The sequence below is a fragment of the Zootoca vivipara genome, chromosome 14 (assembly GCF_963506605.1).
Source record: "Zootoca vivipara chromosome 14, rZooViv1.1, whole genome shotgun sequence".
NCBI classification, from domain to species: Eukaryota; Metazoa; Chordata; class Lepidosauria; order Squamata; family Lacertidae; genus Zootoca; species Zootoca vivipara.
Window position 1 is genome coordinate 20,227,498 of NC_083289.1, and position 15,318 is coordinate 20,242,815.

Sequence of the window (15,318 nt, forward strand, 5' to 3'; positions counted from 1 at the left end):
CCACTCCAGTATCCCTGCCAAGAAAACTCCATGGACAAAGACAACTGAAAATTATCAGATGCAAATTACCCTAATAAGGTTAAGTAAATTTTTTTTTTCCCTTCTGGAAAACATACGTCACTGAATTCCTCACTCCTCCTCTGCCCATAAATATGGGAAGGACTGTGCTACAGTGGGAAGCACCCCTTTGCAGCAGGTTCAGTTTGCAGCAGCTCCAGATACAACTGGGAAAGACGCCTAGAGAACTGCTGGCATTCAGTCAATGCACCAACACAACATAAAGCAGCTCCCTATGGAGAGCCAAGTGAGCAGACAGCGTAAGTGTGCAGGCCTACATTCACACTGAACGCTGCGCACTCAGAGGTGGGGAGAAAGACATTTGAAATCCTGAAGCATCCCCACGCACCGCTGGTTGAGTGTCCGTGCCAAGGTTTTTTCTCAAGCCAGCCCTCCAGAGAAATGGCTGTCATTACATCACAGGCACCGCACCCGAGAACCACTAGCTGTACTTGATGCAAAAACAATGTACCTCTGAAATTCCAATTCCTAAACTTAACCAGAGGTCACAACTGAAAACAGTCCACCCATCCCCACCCCCCGGCCCCGGCCTTTTGTGCCTGTTTGCATCAATAACGCCAAGACCCTTCAGGGAGCAGTAACCCAGCCTGTATCCCATTTCACATCGTTCAAAGCCTGGTTGACATGAGCAGGTCCGATCAAATTCCTCGCTTTATCCACGCCTGAATGAAGGGCTCGGCCAAGAGCAAGGAAACCGCAAGACGAGCTATATGATCTTTTGACCCAGTTTTCTGTGACAAAGGGTGAATTGGCCAAAGGCCTGGGTTAGTTAAGAGGAGGTCTCCGACAAAGAAGGCACCTGCGTCGGAAAGAGCTTCCCGGTCTACCTCTGTATACTACGTGGGATCAAGTTTGTGGAATTCTCAAGACATGGCAACTGATGTTGGCTCAAGACTGCTTTCAAACCCATGGAGGACAGTCACATAAACAGCTGTAGGGCATGGCAACGGAAATAGAACCATGCGGCTCAGAGGTGCTAGATTTCCCAAATGCATCTGGCTGGCCACTCTGAAAAAAATGATGCTGGACCAGGAAGGGCCACAGCTCAGTGGCAGAGCTTTGCATGGAGAAGGTCTCCCAGGTTCAAGCCCCAGCTTCTCCAGTTAGGGCTTGAAATGTCCCCTGCCTGATACCCTAGACAGCTGCTGCAGGTCAGCGTGAACAATACGGAACTAAATAGTCTGCCTTGGTATAAAGCAGGCATCCCCAGACTTTGGGCCCTCCAGATGTTTTGGACTACAATTCCCATCTTCCCCAACCACTGCTCCTGTTAGCTAGGGATCATGGGAGTTGTAGGCCAAAACATCTGGAGAGCCGCAGTTTGGGGATGCCTGGTATAAAGCAACTTCCTACATACTTCTGAGCAGCAGAAGCAGAACAACAGTACAAGGGAGGGCTGCTGCCATCAAAACCTTGCTTGTGGGCTTCCCAGAGGAACCCAGCTGGCCATGGCAGGGAACAGAATGCTGGACCTTCGGCCTGAGAAAAAGGGGGGTTTTGTAGACTGGGGTGACCAACGTGACACACATGGGTACAACAGGGCCCTTCAAGCCTTTCCCTCCCCCCAAGCACCCACAAAACCTCAGGGATGGATGGACGGACGGACACACACACACACACTGCTCCCTTGGTTATGAGATGGCAAGGATGATTACCTTTTCCTCCCTTGGAAGGAGCACAGAACTAAAGGTGAGCTTGGTAGAATAATGCACTTCCTCCATCAGCTGCATTGTGCTTTTCAACACTCATATTAATTCAATCTCCGGGAATAAACTTTTACCCAGATCCTTTTATTCCTATTTTCAGGTGTGCTGGCAGGAGTCGATAGGGCTGGATTGCAGTCCAAAGCAGTTCAGAGGGCACCGGGTTGGCAAAGGCTAAGCTGCATGTAGCCTTGCAGGCTTTCAGAGCTACGATGCCAAGTGGGTCAGACGGAGGAAATGTCTCCGCATACTTGTGCGCTAGAACAGATGGCAAACTGGATGAATGAATGAACCCTCTGCAAGCCAATGAAATAGAAGCCAGGCGCTGCTCCTGGATGCTTTGAAAGCAGCTCATTTTCCCATATCCTCTTACAAGTCGTCATCATCGAGAAAGCAAAAAAAGTGCCCTACAGCAGGAGCTGTACAGAGAAAGTGAGCAAGGAGGATAGAAACCCATTATTATTTTTAAATTAGAATTTTACATTGGATTTATTTGTTTACATTACAGTATTGCAATTATAAATGTCTCTAAATAAATACAAATGGATAAAAACAACATGAAATCTCAATGCAAGGCTGACAAGTCAGAAACTACAGATTATCGTATATCCACTAAGTTAGTGGTACACTTGTTCCACTGGTTAAATGTTTTGCGCCAGTTAAACGTCGTTGTGTAAGGTAATGTATAAGCAGGTTGCTGGTAACTTTGTGCAATGCATTTAACAAGTTTCCACTAGCTCAGCTGTTGCACAGGATTCCTCTGTTGAACAACATTAAAACTCGCCTGTCCACTGATGCAACAGCCCTTGTGCTAGTGGACAGAAAACTACCTACTCAGGCCTACCGTTCCCACAGGAGCTGGCAGATACACAGGGTAGAGGTAGGAGGCTAAGACAGCTCAGATGTTGTGGACTACAGCACCCATCTGTCCCAGCCAGCATGGACAACCACCAAGGACTATGGGAGTTGTAGTTCACAACATCTGGGGGGCACCAACTCTCATCAGCCAGGCTCACTGCGGCTCATGGGAGTTGCAGTCCACAGCAACATCTGGGCAGTACCAGGTTAAGGATGGTTAGGATCAAAGCAGAGGACCAAAAGTTGAAGAAACTGCAGAGCCAGGGAGTGCTCTAGGCTGTGGTGCCCATTTCTGGTTTGTATTGTTCACAGATCTTCTAGTCAGCAAGGGGAAGGGCTGTAGCTCCAATGGTAGGCATTTGAGGTCTCAAGTCCAATTCCCAACATCTCCAGGTAGAGAGAATCCCCTGGAGAGACACTGCCAGAGTGTCTTTCACACTGAGCTAAATGTACCAATGGTCTGACTCTGTATAAATGCAGCTTCCTACATTCCTAGTGGTGCAGGGTACAAGGAACTAGACTCACAGATGCCCCCCCCCATCCAGAGCCCTAAGGTATGTTTAGAAGAAAGTAAAATTCTGAACTTGTACACTCTAGGTTGCCCACAAACCAATACTGCCTTAGACCCTCTCCAGATTTATGTGTTTAGATGGGTGCATTCTGCAACATGTCACTGATGCAATAACAGTGTGTTCATGGCAGACCGCTTCATACTGCTTCACTAGTTGTTCTGAAAAGCTTCCCCAGTGTTACCACATTCTTGCCATCTGGAGGAACATTCTTGCACTATAGCGCAACAAGAACAAGGCCAAGAAAGCACAGAACATTTGTGGTATGGGCAGTTACAGGATTTCAGCAGGAAGCTATAGGAAGCTTTGCACTGATTGGAAATGAAAGTGTATGTCTGCCCCCAACAATATTGAAAGCGTGATCACCATCATGAGCACAAACAGTCATGAACACGCAATTTAAAAAGACCCCTGGAGGGGGTTCTCAGCTTGTCTTGGGAAGCTAGTTTAAACATTTTAGAGTCCAGGAAGAAGAGATAGGAGAGGGAAAGGGCACCCCCCCCCCCGCAATATTTATTCTGAGCAGGAAAGGGGGATTTAATGGACACGCTCTGCAAACAGACCAAACTTAAAGTCGCATTGTTAGCCAAAGAGGCCCAAAGAGAGCCCAGCACAAACAAGTTAAGGGCTCCAGTCTTTCCAAAGAAAACACATCTGGAGAAAAGAGCAGGAATCCTTGCAGAACTTCCTCTGGAAAGCAAGCATGTTGCTACAACAGTTCTCCTCATATGCTGATGCTCCAAAACGCCTGCAAGGTCACTACTGTGCAGATGTCTTCCCCCTGCAAACTCACCAGTCAGTCACATGTTTTTTTTAATGGAGACACCATTTTGGAGATGATAAAGGAACAAAGGGAAGCTGCTGGCTTATACCATGTCAGACTATTAGGTCCATCTAGCTAAGCACTGACTGACAGCAGCTCTCCACCGTTTCAGGGAGGGTCCATTCCCATTTGGAGATGCTGGGGATTGAACCAGTTACCTTCTGAATGCATGCTCTGCCACTGAGCAATGGCTATTCCTGAAAAATGGTGGTGAGTCAGGTTCCCACATTCTCCCTACACTAGACTACAAGCAGGTCTCACAGCTGTATCCACCACACACACACACACACACACACACACACACACACACACACAGGCTTATGAAATGACAACTGGGAGGTTCACACTGTTTCTGGGGCGGGTGCAGATTTGACTGCCAAGCTGAGGACCATTATTACACAGTGATAAAGGGTGCCTCTCCATAGCTCACTCTGTTTATCAACACAACAGAGATGTGTAATATACACAGAGATGCAATTCCAAAAAGGTGCTTCAAGGCTGCAATGGAAGAAGCCTTGTTGAAGTTTTCTGCAATACCCGGCTTTCTTCAACAAACTGGAAGCTCAACTGATTATATATATATACATATACATATACATATACATATACATATACATATACATATACATATATATATATATATATATATATATATATATATATATATATATATCCAAGGGTGACTGGCCTAAAGCAGAAGTGGATGCAAGGTAGAACAGGATCTACTGGTAGATCTCCGGATGATTGGCAAGGATTTCAGACGCCCAACTGTTTAACAATAGCAAACCACCAATTTTTTTCCAATGAAAAAACCCAATGAGAGCTGGACTTGTACATGGAAGGTTGGTGAGTGCAGTGCAGCTCCAGTACTGAAAAAGCCATTCCTAGGCTCAGAGTGTGTTCAGATTGTTCTTTAATTCTAACTACAAGTCTCTGCACCTGTTGCTGGTTGGTAGCTCCTCAGGTTCAATAAGGGGGGGAAATCAAAGTAGATGTGATAAGACAACTCTATCCACCCCGGTATAAAGTGCTGTAAAAAAAAAGTGCAGTTTCATACATTCCACAAATCAGCAAAACCAACTCATTTCACTACTAATGATGCAACTCAAGAGCAGGTCGCCTGCAATCCCCAGTTTAACATTGACAAATGTGCATTTAGCACATCCATTATGTGCTGAGGTATTCCCAAAGATTTCTAAATTAACTGGAGCAGCAAATACCTGTTCAAAGTTTACCATCCTCCCCCCCTACACAAACACACACACACACACTCACACACACACAGAGAGAGAGAGAGAGAGAGAGAGAGAGAGAGAGAGAGAGAGAGAGAGAGAGAGAGAGAGAGAGTACAGATGACAGGCAGTTATATAGTACTGTAAGTACCTTTTCCTAAGACCTATGCATTTAAAGCAATCTATATACATTTCAGTAACCATTGAAACCCTGCAATGGTAAGTCAAGATCCTTATTCCCATCATCAGTCTATCTGCAGCACTCAATACTAGCTAAAGCTTCTGGACCAGCCCCAACGGCAACCCTGCAGAAAGCATGTTGCAGTAATCTATGTAATGTAGACAATACCAAGCTATAGGTGGACCAATGGTCTGGCTTGAGTCAAGGCAGTTTTGTATGTTTCAGGTTAGTTCTCTTTCTTCCATGCCCCACATATGCAATCCTAGCTGCATTCAGTTTCCTGGGAGTAAGTCCCACCAATGATGGTGGGGCTGGTGTCCAAATGACTTATGGATTGTGACTCTGATAACTTCCATGTAAGTATATACCCAAGTCAAGAGGCCAGTTAAAAAGTGTGGATTTTCTAGTCTTGTGGGTTTTCCTTGCAAGACTTGGGAGTTAATGGAAATTTGTTCTGGAAGCAGTTCAGCTACAATAGATTTGTACCCAAAATGTTTTCACTCCTCCTCCACTACAAACCCACACGTGCACATGCACCTCTGAATCAATGGTAGTATATTACACAAAACATGAATCACACGAACAAGGCGCCATCGCACAGAGCATGTCTTTGTATATAAGGAAAAGTCCCTCTGCAAAAGAACAGACACCAGCTAACAGCCCATCAAACCTGCTACAAATGATTATTAAATCAAAAGGAGGCAGAAACAATGTCAGCTCTGTGTGCGCTTTTCGCTGTTGAATAATGACAGTGTTTAACTTTCCAGTGTAAAAAGCATTACCGCTCTGGACCCAACTTGAAAGCTGAACAGACTGCAGACTTAATTAGGCCCTTCCCTCTTTAAAGCTACCAGGCTGGAATATTTATCAGGTAGGTCTGCAGAGTTTCGTACGCTGAGCTTGCAGAGCTTTGGCAAACATCAGCATATGTCATTTTATTATTGCTTCCTTGCTCCAAAACATACCTTAAGATGAGTGACAAAACAGAAGCCAGGAAAATATTTAACTAGCTTTAGGAACCCAAGCAAATGCAAAGGAGAACAGGGGCCCCGCGCAAATACACTGTCTCCACTCTCAGCGTCCCAACCAGCTGCCAACAGAGACTACTGATGCACAATATATTTTGCCATGAAGCACAAAGCAAAATTCCAAGGTTTAGCTAGGAAAGGATAATTCAGATTCCTTCAAAGCACTGCACGATTGTAGGTTAGAATCCCTACATCCCACCTACGGTTACAAGAGTGAGCAGAAGGAGTCGGGTTTGCCTGCCCAGGTTTGGTTCGTCGTCTCAGCTTTTTGCTCCCTCTCGCCCGCAATCCCAAACACACACACAGGTTCCTCTGTCCTCCCTCAGCGATCTACCTGAACGCAATGCAGAAGTCACCAATTAACCAGAAAATCCTGTTTCCTCCAACACCAGGAAAGTACAGTTAGCAGCTTCAGAACAAAGAAACCAATCGAACTGTGATTTAAAATCCTAGGTTGCTCCAAAGCTGGTAACCAGAGTTCCCTGGTTGGGGGGGGGGAACTATGGTAGACTTCTTCTGCATGGCAACCCGGAGTGCCACAAATGGAGGGGGGAATGGTTGTGTGCACCGATCCCAAAGCTCACTCAAACGCAGCCTCTGCCATGCTGTGCTTCCAAGGCTCTCTGAACACATTGGAAGCCTAGCGCAGCCGCAGAAATAGATCATCTCCACTGCCTGCTCCCAAGCTCAAGGAGTGTGGGGCTGTTCCATGTTTACACTCCACTGCGGAGATGCTCTTAGCACTTCGCACAGGCACAAGGAAGACTAGCTCCAGCCATCCTACTGAGCAGGAGACGAGGGCAGGGAATCAAACCTAAATTAGGGTTACCAGACATCCCCGGTTCCCGGGGACAGTCCCCGGATTTGCAAATCTGCCCCTGGACAAATTCCGTCCCCGGAATGTCCCCAGATTTGCAAATCTGTCCCTGGGAAACATGGCAGTGGCAGCCTCAGCAGCCCAGAGCCAGCCTAGTAGCGCAGTTGGCTCTGGCTGGCTTCAGGAGCTGCTCGCTGCCACCGCCACTGCTGAAGGGGAACCAGGGACATCCGGCGGTACAGATCTGCCCCCTTCCCCCTTTGTTTTGACAGATCGGGGGAGGCTCAGGAGTTGTGGGCGGGCAGCGCAAGGCCCGCGGTTTCCCTGCCACGCAAGGTGCAAAGCCCTCCTTTTGCACCCTGTGAAACATAAATGCGCAGAGTTTAAAAACTGGGCAACGGCCGGCTGCAACTCCCGAGCCTCCCCCGATCAGTCAAAACAAAGGGGGAAGGGAGCAGGAGATCGGGGGGAGGCTCGGGAGTCATGGGCCGTTGCCGTTTTTTTAAAAAAAACCTGTGCATTTATGTTTCACAGGGTGCGAAAAAAGGGCTTTGCACCTTTATACAATATGCATGTGTGCTTGGGCCCAGGGTCTTTTGCCTCACCATCCCCACTATTGACTCCCTGTTGCTACTCAGGTTCAAAAATAAAAATAAAAAATGAATGTCCCCCGATTCATTGAAAAAAATCTGGTAAATTACTGTTTGCTTTGGGCTTGGGAGATGCTGGACATGCCTTGGAAACTCAGTGTTAACTCAGCAAGGAAGGGGATAGTGGCCTGGCAGCTACAAGTTCTGGCAGGCAACCACACACCAGCATCTCTACATCAGGAACGCCCTTCCTAAGCACCTGTGATACACAGGGTTTAAATATCATAGCACTGGAAAAGGTTCATAAAAGCACAACCAAGATGAACAAGGGACTGGAGCAACTCTATAAGGAAAGGTTGCAACGTTTGGGACTTTTTAGTTTAGAAAAAAAGCTGAGTAGGAGGTGGCACAAGAGAAGTTTATGAAATTACACAGTGCATGGGAAAAGCGGAGGGAAGTTCTCAGAGTTCCTTGTGAAGAGGGACTTCCTTGTGAGGGAAGCAGGAGCCTCCAAAAGACTCTCAGCACTCTTAAACTACAGCTCCCAGAATTCTTTGTGGGAAGCCACAACTGTTTAAAGTGGTATCATAGCACCCTCAAGTATGGATTTGGGAACAACTTCTTGTGTACGAAAAAGAAAACAGGCAGATATTTCCTGGGTCAGCACTTTGGGCAGCAAGTTTATAATTAGCTGAAGAGGGAACATTCTTCAGCCACAAGTATTAATTACACTCAGCAAGTCTTGGATACCTCCTGTGGGTCTAATCATCGCTCTGGTACATTTCTCAGAGACAAATTCCCCCTCCTCATTGCTCAACGCCATAACCACCACACACACACACACACACACACACACACACACACACACACACACCCTCCCTCTTGGCTCTTTTTTTTCTCTTTTACACAGACGGTGCATTATCAGAAGTTCCTGCTATTCATTCTGCTTCCTGTTTGGTAGTGAAAAGACCCTTTTTATACATCTCTCTCTCCCCCTGGGCGAGAGAGGCTGTTAAGACAACCAGAAGAAGGGTTTACAATACAGCAGATAAGGCACTTCAGACTTATTCGGCAGGAAGGGGTGGCAAGGATCAACAGCCGCAGTTAGAAAAATAAAACCTCAGAAACAAAGGCAGCAAGTCCAACCATTTTCTTGTCGAAGATGTGTAGCTGCACACCCTAAAAGATGCATCTTGAAAAAGAGGGTGAAGCAACTGGACACTCTTGTGTCCTTGGAGAGCTTTTTGGTAAGCGGAACCTAAAGTTTTGTTGGTAACTTTGGGGGAAATCGGGCTCCAAACAGCTCCACTCAGGGCTGCAGATTTTTTATTTTGCTGTTTTGGGGTGGGTGGCTCAACCATCACTTTCTGCCACTCCCCTTTCCACACCCACAACTCCACAATGTTTCCTTTCCAGCAGTGCTCCTGAACAGAGCAGCAGAACCTCACTTTGTTCCTTCCTCAGATTTGCAGAAAACATCACACATTAAACATCTCCACACCAGCGACCTGAAAAATGTGTGCTGAGAATTTACAATCGGTTTCACTTATTTTCTGACTCTGCTTAGCATGCTCCTGCACAGAGGGATGTAGTCATATAGTTGCACAAAATAGTAGATTTGAATAGATTTGCACATAACCCCCAACCCCAACTCCAAAACTGCACAAGCAAATTTACAACTTCCTGACTGTTTGCTTGTGAACTTCCTCAGCAGGGTTTTGTTGGGTTTTTTGTTTTGTTTTTTTGAAGTGTACGCACAGCTATCTACACACATGCCTTGTTTGCTACTTACCGTAATTGCCATAACAGAAATTTGAAGAAAAATTAAAAGGCAGAGACAAACACAAACACCAGTACAGTCATACCTCGGATTGAGTACTCTCGGTTTGAGTACTCCGCGGACCCAGAAATGTTTACTTCCGGGTTCCGTGGTGTGCGGATGCGCAGAAGCAATCTGTGCAGTGCACGCATGCGCAGAAGTGCTCTATTGGCGCTTCATGCATGCGCGTAAGAGGTGGTCCATTTAAGTACTGCTCGGGGAGCGCATGGCTCCCCGGAACCAATTGCGTACTTAAACTGAGGTACCACTGTACAACCGAAATTGCTCCTTACACTGACAGGCAGTGTGCTGTAATGGTTAGTGTGTCAGATTAGGTTCACCAGTGTTCAAATCCCAACTCAGCCAATAAAGCTCACTGGGCGACCTTGGGCCAGTCACTGCCTCTCAACCTAACATACTTCACAGGGTTGCTGTGACGACTGAATGAGGAGGAGAATCTACAATTCTGTGATAAATGAATGAAATAATTGCATAAAAAATACAAATTCAAATGCATGTGGGCATGGACTTAAAGGGTAGTGAAAAGAACGGTCTTTATGGACATTGGTCAAGCAGGGTGAGTTCACCACCAGCATGCCTGGTAAAGTACTTTATTATCTGGAAGGGAATAGGAAGCATTACAGCATCTGGTAACTCAATTTGAAGTAAGGACTCTGAACAAGCTCTTCCTTTCCAGCAGAGTACAACCAGATGGATTGTTTGTGTTTTAATTCAGTGCAGTGTGGCTTTAAAAGAAAAAAGAAAAACCTACACATTGCCATAATCCACAACAACTCAGAAGTGAAACGGGATGTGAAGAATATAGAGAACTCTGCAACCTTCAGGTGGGAAGTGTAAAACCAGTAAAAGGCTTTTGGAGGTGGAAGGAGTAGAGATTAATTTTTTTCCATTAGAGGAAAGGCTTGATCTTGCAGCGCATTGAGGGGGATTAACAGGCTATAATTCAGCTCCATTCGTGACATCTACTTCACCTAAACACCCCATGCATTAACAAAATATTACAGCCACCACACACCTAATGATCGCCTGCAAAAGAAAATATCACTCTCACTCTCTCTCTCTCTCTCTCTCTCTCTCTCTCTCTCACACACACACACACACACACACACACACAAACCCAGTAAGGACCATTTATTACACAGCCTACAAGATGACAGAAATGAAGATTCAATGTGGAATTGTCTTCTCAGGAAACAGTCTGTGCACTGCAATCCAGCAGAATAGATTGCACAATGTGATACTGAACAAAGAATTCAGCAGAGAACGTCTCAAATTTCTTTTCCTTCTTTTTTAAAGGAAGGACATTCTAACCCTCAAGCGAGCAAGAGCATCAGCAATGTCTGGTGTGAAACTCAGAAGCGCGGAATAAAATTCCCAGTGGTCGGCACTCAGGCTTTCAAGTGTCCAATATAGCTTCTTCTCACCCCTTTTCTGACTAGCAAAAGCTGGATGAAATTTGCAAAGCTTGCAAAATACCCACCAGATTCCTTTAACTTGCATGATTTGTAAGCATCACATAATTCGGGTTATTTTAGTACAGTTAGTCTTAATACAGATTAGTCTTTGAGCACAGACTATATAGAGCCCTGAGAGCTTCTTCTTCCCGTAAGGGCAAGGTCCCAAGATAAAATCAGTACTTTCCAAATGAAGATCCAAACTGCACTTGCCACATAAGATCAGCACTGAATTTGAACTGAACAACAATGCTGGCAAGGATGTGTTTAGTCCTCTCATCCCACACACAGTTCCCCCAATTTAAGCACATTCATGCACACCTCAAAACTGCTGCCAGGCCCACTAACAGCTCTTTTGGAGTTATAAAAATAAAAACTTCTTGAGAAGTCCTAACGACTGTATAGCATCCCTATCTAGTCAGCTGGAAGACTGTCTTGTGCACCAGCAGAAGAGTGGCTATTTACAAGCCCATACTAAGTGTGACCCCCCACACACACACACTCGCCCCTAATGCTGAGCAATTTGTTGTACGCCCACATCACCAAATGGGCCATATGGATTCAATAAGGGCTCTTACTAAAACTCACAGCAGCGTGGTTTGCTTTTAACCCGTCCAGTTATTCCTAAGCATCATAGTCGATTTCAGTTAGGCCCTACAGCTGCTGGCAGAGAGAAGGCAAGCACAGGATTGAAAAGAAAAGAAAAAGTTAACCAGATTTTAATTTAGTCAGGTTCTTTTGGTTATGCAACGGATTATGTAATAGCATGGACACAAGGAGACAGCAAGAGCAGGCTCAACTATTAACGCACATGCCTGTGGGCCAACCTGATTTTCCAAATGCTCAGCAATTCCACCTGCATGAGAAAAAGTTGAAACTGAGGTGACCAGCTGACAAAAAGCACAGTCTTCAGGAGCAGCATCCTCATCCGATGTCTCATGTCTCCATTTTGCAATCCCTTAGGAGAAGTGGGGGCCCTGTGCCTCTCTATGTTGCCTGACTGCTCCTCCCATCTTCTCTAACCACTGACCACACTGGCTGAAGCGGATGGGGATAGGAGTCCAACATCACAAGGATGGCCAGAACTCGTGTCCCTCCCCTATTTCTAAGTGCTAGCAAGGTCCAAATTTAACAGGTCAGAAGCCATAGCAAGTTATCTTGTAAATCAAATCAAATCAAATACCTTAACTGGCATCACAGTATAAAATATTTCAGGTCACTGGGATAATTAAAAGGACACGGGTGAAGCTGTCGAGGGTCATAAGGTCACACTGTGATCATTTGCACTTAGATATACTGCTTCGCCCGGTATGTTCCCCGAAAGGATGGTTCGTTGGGAACCCTTTCAGGTAAAATTGTGACTAAAAAGGAAGGTACTAAAGCAGTGACATCTTTGTCCTGATCTGCCAGGAGAAACCTCATTTGACTTCTTCTCAAGAGTTATAGGCCAGAGGTCCAACATTTTGCTCAGCATCGGTTGGTGAGGTCTGCTGTGTAGAGAGCAATCTAACAGAATGTGGTCCATTGAATCAGGTACTTCTTGGTTGCAGGCACACAAATGGGCTCAATATGAGGTATGTGAGAATCTACCATTGGTTACTGCAGAGGGGAAGGCATTTAATCTCGCAAGCATAAAGGCTCTTCAATAGGAAGGGAGTAGTAGATCCTTTAGATATCTGGGCACAGGTTCCGTAGGGCGTTGTAATACCTAAGGCCTCCGGAGAACAGGATCTCGGAGTATGAGGTAACAAGCGCTGTCTTTCATGGACATAGAGCCGCTGCTTGATTATTTGGAATATGTAACTTTCATCACATGCTTCAAGGCTCTCGAGAGCAATGCCCAAACTACGGATTTTATCTTGAATTGCTCTATACCATCTACTAGATGAAATGCGGTCTTCAAGCACAGAGGTTAAGGAGGAGTTAGGTGTTGTTCTAAAGTGGACTTTCAGCCAGGCCTTGATTGCAGCGAGCCAGGCATTGGTTTCCATCAGATGTTGACCCGTTTCAACACATAAGGTTAAGTAAGTTATCTTGTATAGAATGGTACACAGTATTATACATGGTGTGAAAAAAGTGGATAGAGACGAGCTTTCTCCCTCTCACATAATACTACAACAACTCAGGGACAATTCTATGAAGCTGAATGCTTGAAGATTCAGGACAGACAAAAGAAAGTACTTCTTTACGTAGCACATAGCTGAAAACATGGAGCTCGCCCCCACCAAGAGGCAGTGTTGGCCGCCATCTTGGATGGCTTTAAGAGAATGTATGCATTCATGGAAGATAAGGCTATCATTGGTTGCTAGTTGTGATGATTATTTATTACTACTATCGTTATATTTGTTAACCCACTTTCAACACCAGGTCCTAGGACGGGTTACTACAACCATTTAAAATCCAGGAGTCAGTAACAGTTAAAGCAAATTATAGGATGGGTCCTGAAAACACGCATCTCGAGTGTCAAAGAGGCCAGGGTAAAGAAACACCTCAGCATTTGCTGAAAGCTGCATAAGGAAGCTGACACATGCAACTTGGGAGGGGGGGTTCCACAACTTAGGGGCTGCCACAGAGAAGACCCGCTCGCAGGCTACAAACTTCGGGTGGCTATGTTCTACTGGTACATAGATAGCATGCTTCTGAACGCCAGAGAATTGCAAGTGGGAAGAGCACTGCTGTGCTCATGTGTATTGATTGGCCTGTGAGAACAGAGTGCTGGACTAGAAACTAGATGGGTGTCTGGATTGATCCAGCAGGACTCTTGTCAGGTACGATGCACTCCAGAACCAAAACAGCCTTGGGAAGGAGATCAACCTCCACAGCAGATGAAAGTTCTAAGATTGGAGGCCGTAGGAATATAGAAAAGGCCAAGAAACAGATTAGCTCCCGTACCATCCTCCAGAAGTCAGAGAAAGACATCAAACTTTGGAGGTCTTTAAGCAGAGGCTTGACAGGCATATGTCAAGAATGCTTTGATGGCGTTTCCTGCTCGGCAGGGGGTTGGACTGAATGGCCCTTGTGGTCTCTTCCAACTCTATGATTCTATGAACTAGTCCAAATAATCAGAATAGGTAAAAGGTGAAAAGGGTATGTTCTCTCCTGCCCGGGTTGAGCTACTCCAGGAAAAAATGGGCTTGTGTAGGAAAGAGATCTGATCTTATTTATCTATCACATTTGTATTCTGCTCTTCCTCTAAGTGGCTTGCAAATTAACCACTAATTTCTCAACCCTGAGAGACTGAAGCTAGGAGAAGGCAATCAGTCCCAAACCAGCCAAACAAGCTTTATGACCAAGCAGAAATTTGAACCTAGGTGTCCCCAGTCTTAGTCCAGCCCTATCCACTACAAACATAATGGTCCTCAAATGCATATCCACTCTAGGCAAAGCAGTGTTTGAAAATTGAGTCAGCCCCAGCAAAGCGTACAGCTTCTCCGGGTGTGTTTTTAGTTTGATCCAAAAACACACCCCACTGGGCGTTTCCTAGAACACAGAAGTGTTGCAATGTTTTTTTTCCAGGATGGAGTCTGTTCATCCTGCAGACTTTGCAAGGGAGTTGGTTCTATCAAGTCACAGCCTTTGTTGTGCCAATCATTAATTAAATCAAGTATCGTTCCCAGGGTATGTTCCAGAGCCACGTGAAGCTACCACCTTGCTGAAGCTAAGCAGATCAGTGCCTGGATAGAAGAGTGCCTTGAAACATGTAAGCCGTTTTTGATTCCAGGACCGAAGGCTGGCAGGATATAAAGACAAATAATTATTCAAGAAGCACACTTAAGACATTTGTTCTCAGCAGTTCAAACCATACCCCATAGGCCAGTGAAAGAACATATACTCTGTACACAGTCAATCCCCAGGTTCAACACTTGGCTATCTCCACTTAAAGCAGCAGTAGGCAACTTAAGGCCCGTGGGCCGGATGCGGCCCAATCGCCTTCTCAATCCGGCCTGCAGATGGTCCAGGAATCAGCATGTTTTTACATGAGTAGAATGTGTCCTTTTATTTAAAATGCATCTCTGGGTTATTTGTGGGGCATAGGAATTTGTTCATATTTTTTTTCCAAAATATACCAGTCCGGCCCACCACATGGTCTGAGGGACGGTGGACCGGCCCATGGCTGAAAAAGGTTGCTGACCCCTGACTTACAG

At 45.7% G+C, this 15,318-nt stretch overlaps 1 protein-coding gene across 11 annotated transcripts in view; it reads right to left on the bottom strand.

Annotated features, from left to right (window-relative positions):
- Window positions 1-15,318, bottom strand: part of AKAP13 (A-kinase anchoring protein 13) — a 231,743-nt gene that overhangs the window by 192,002 nt on the left and 24,423 nt on the right. The window contains exon 1 of one of the 11 annotated variants that reach the window (XM_060282933.1): window positions 6,676-7,720. The exons of 9 other annotated variants lie outside the window; for them this stretch is intronic. The gene's annotated coding sequence lies outside the window, so the exon portion shown is untranslated. Of the gene's footprint in view, window positions 1-6,671; window positions 7,721-15,318 lie in introns of those variants that run through there. One more of the 11 variants, XM_060282934.1, reaches the window with a different exon arrangement.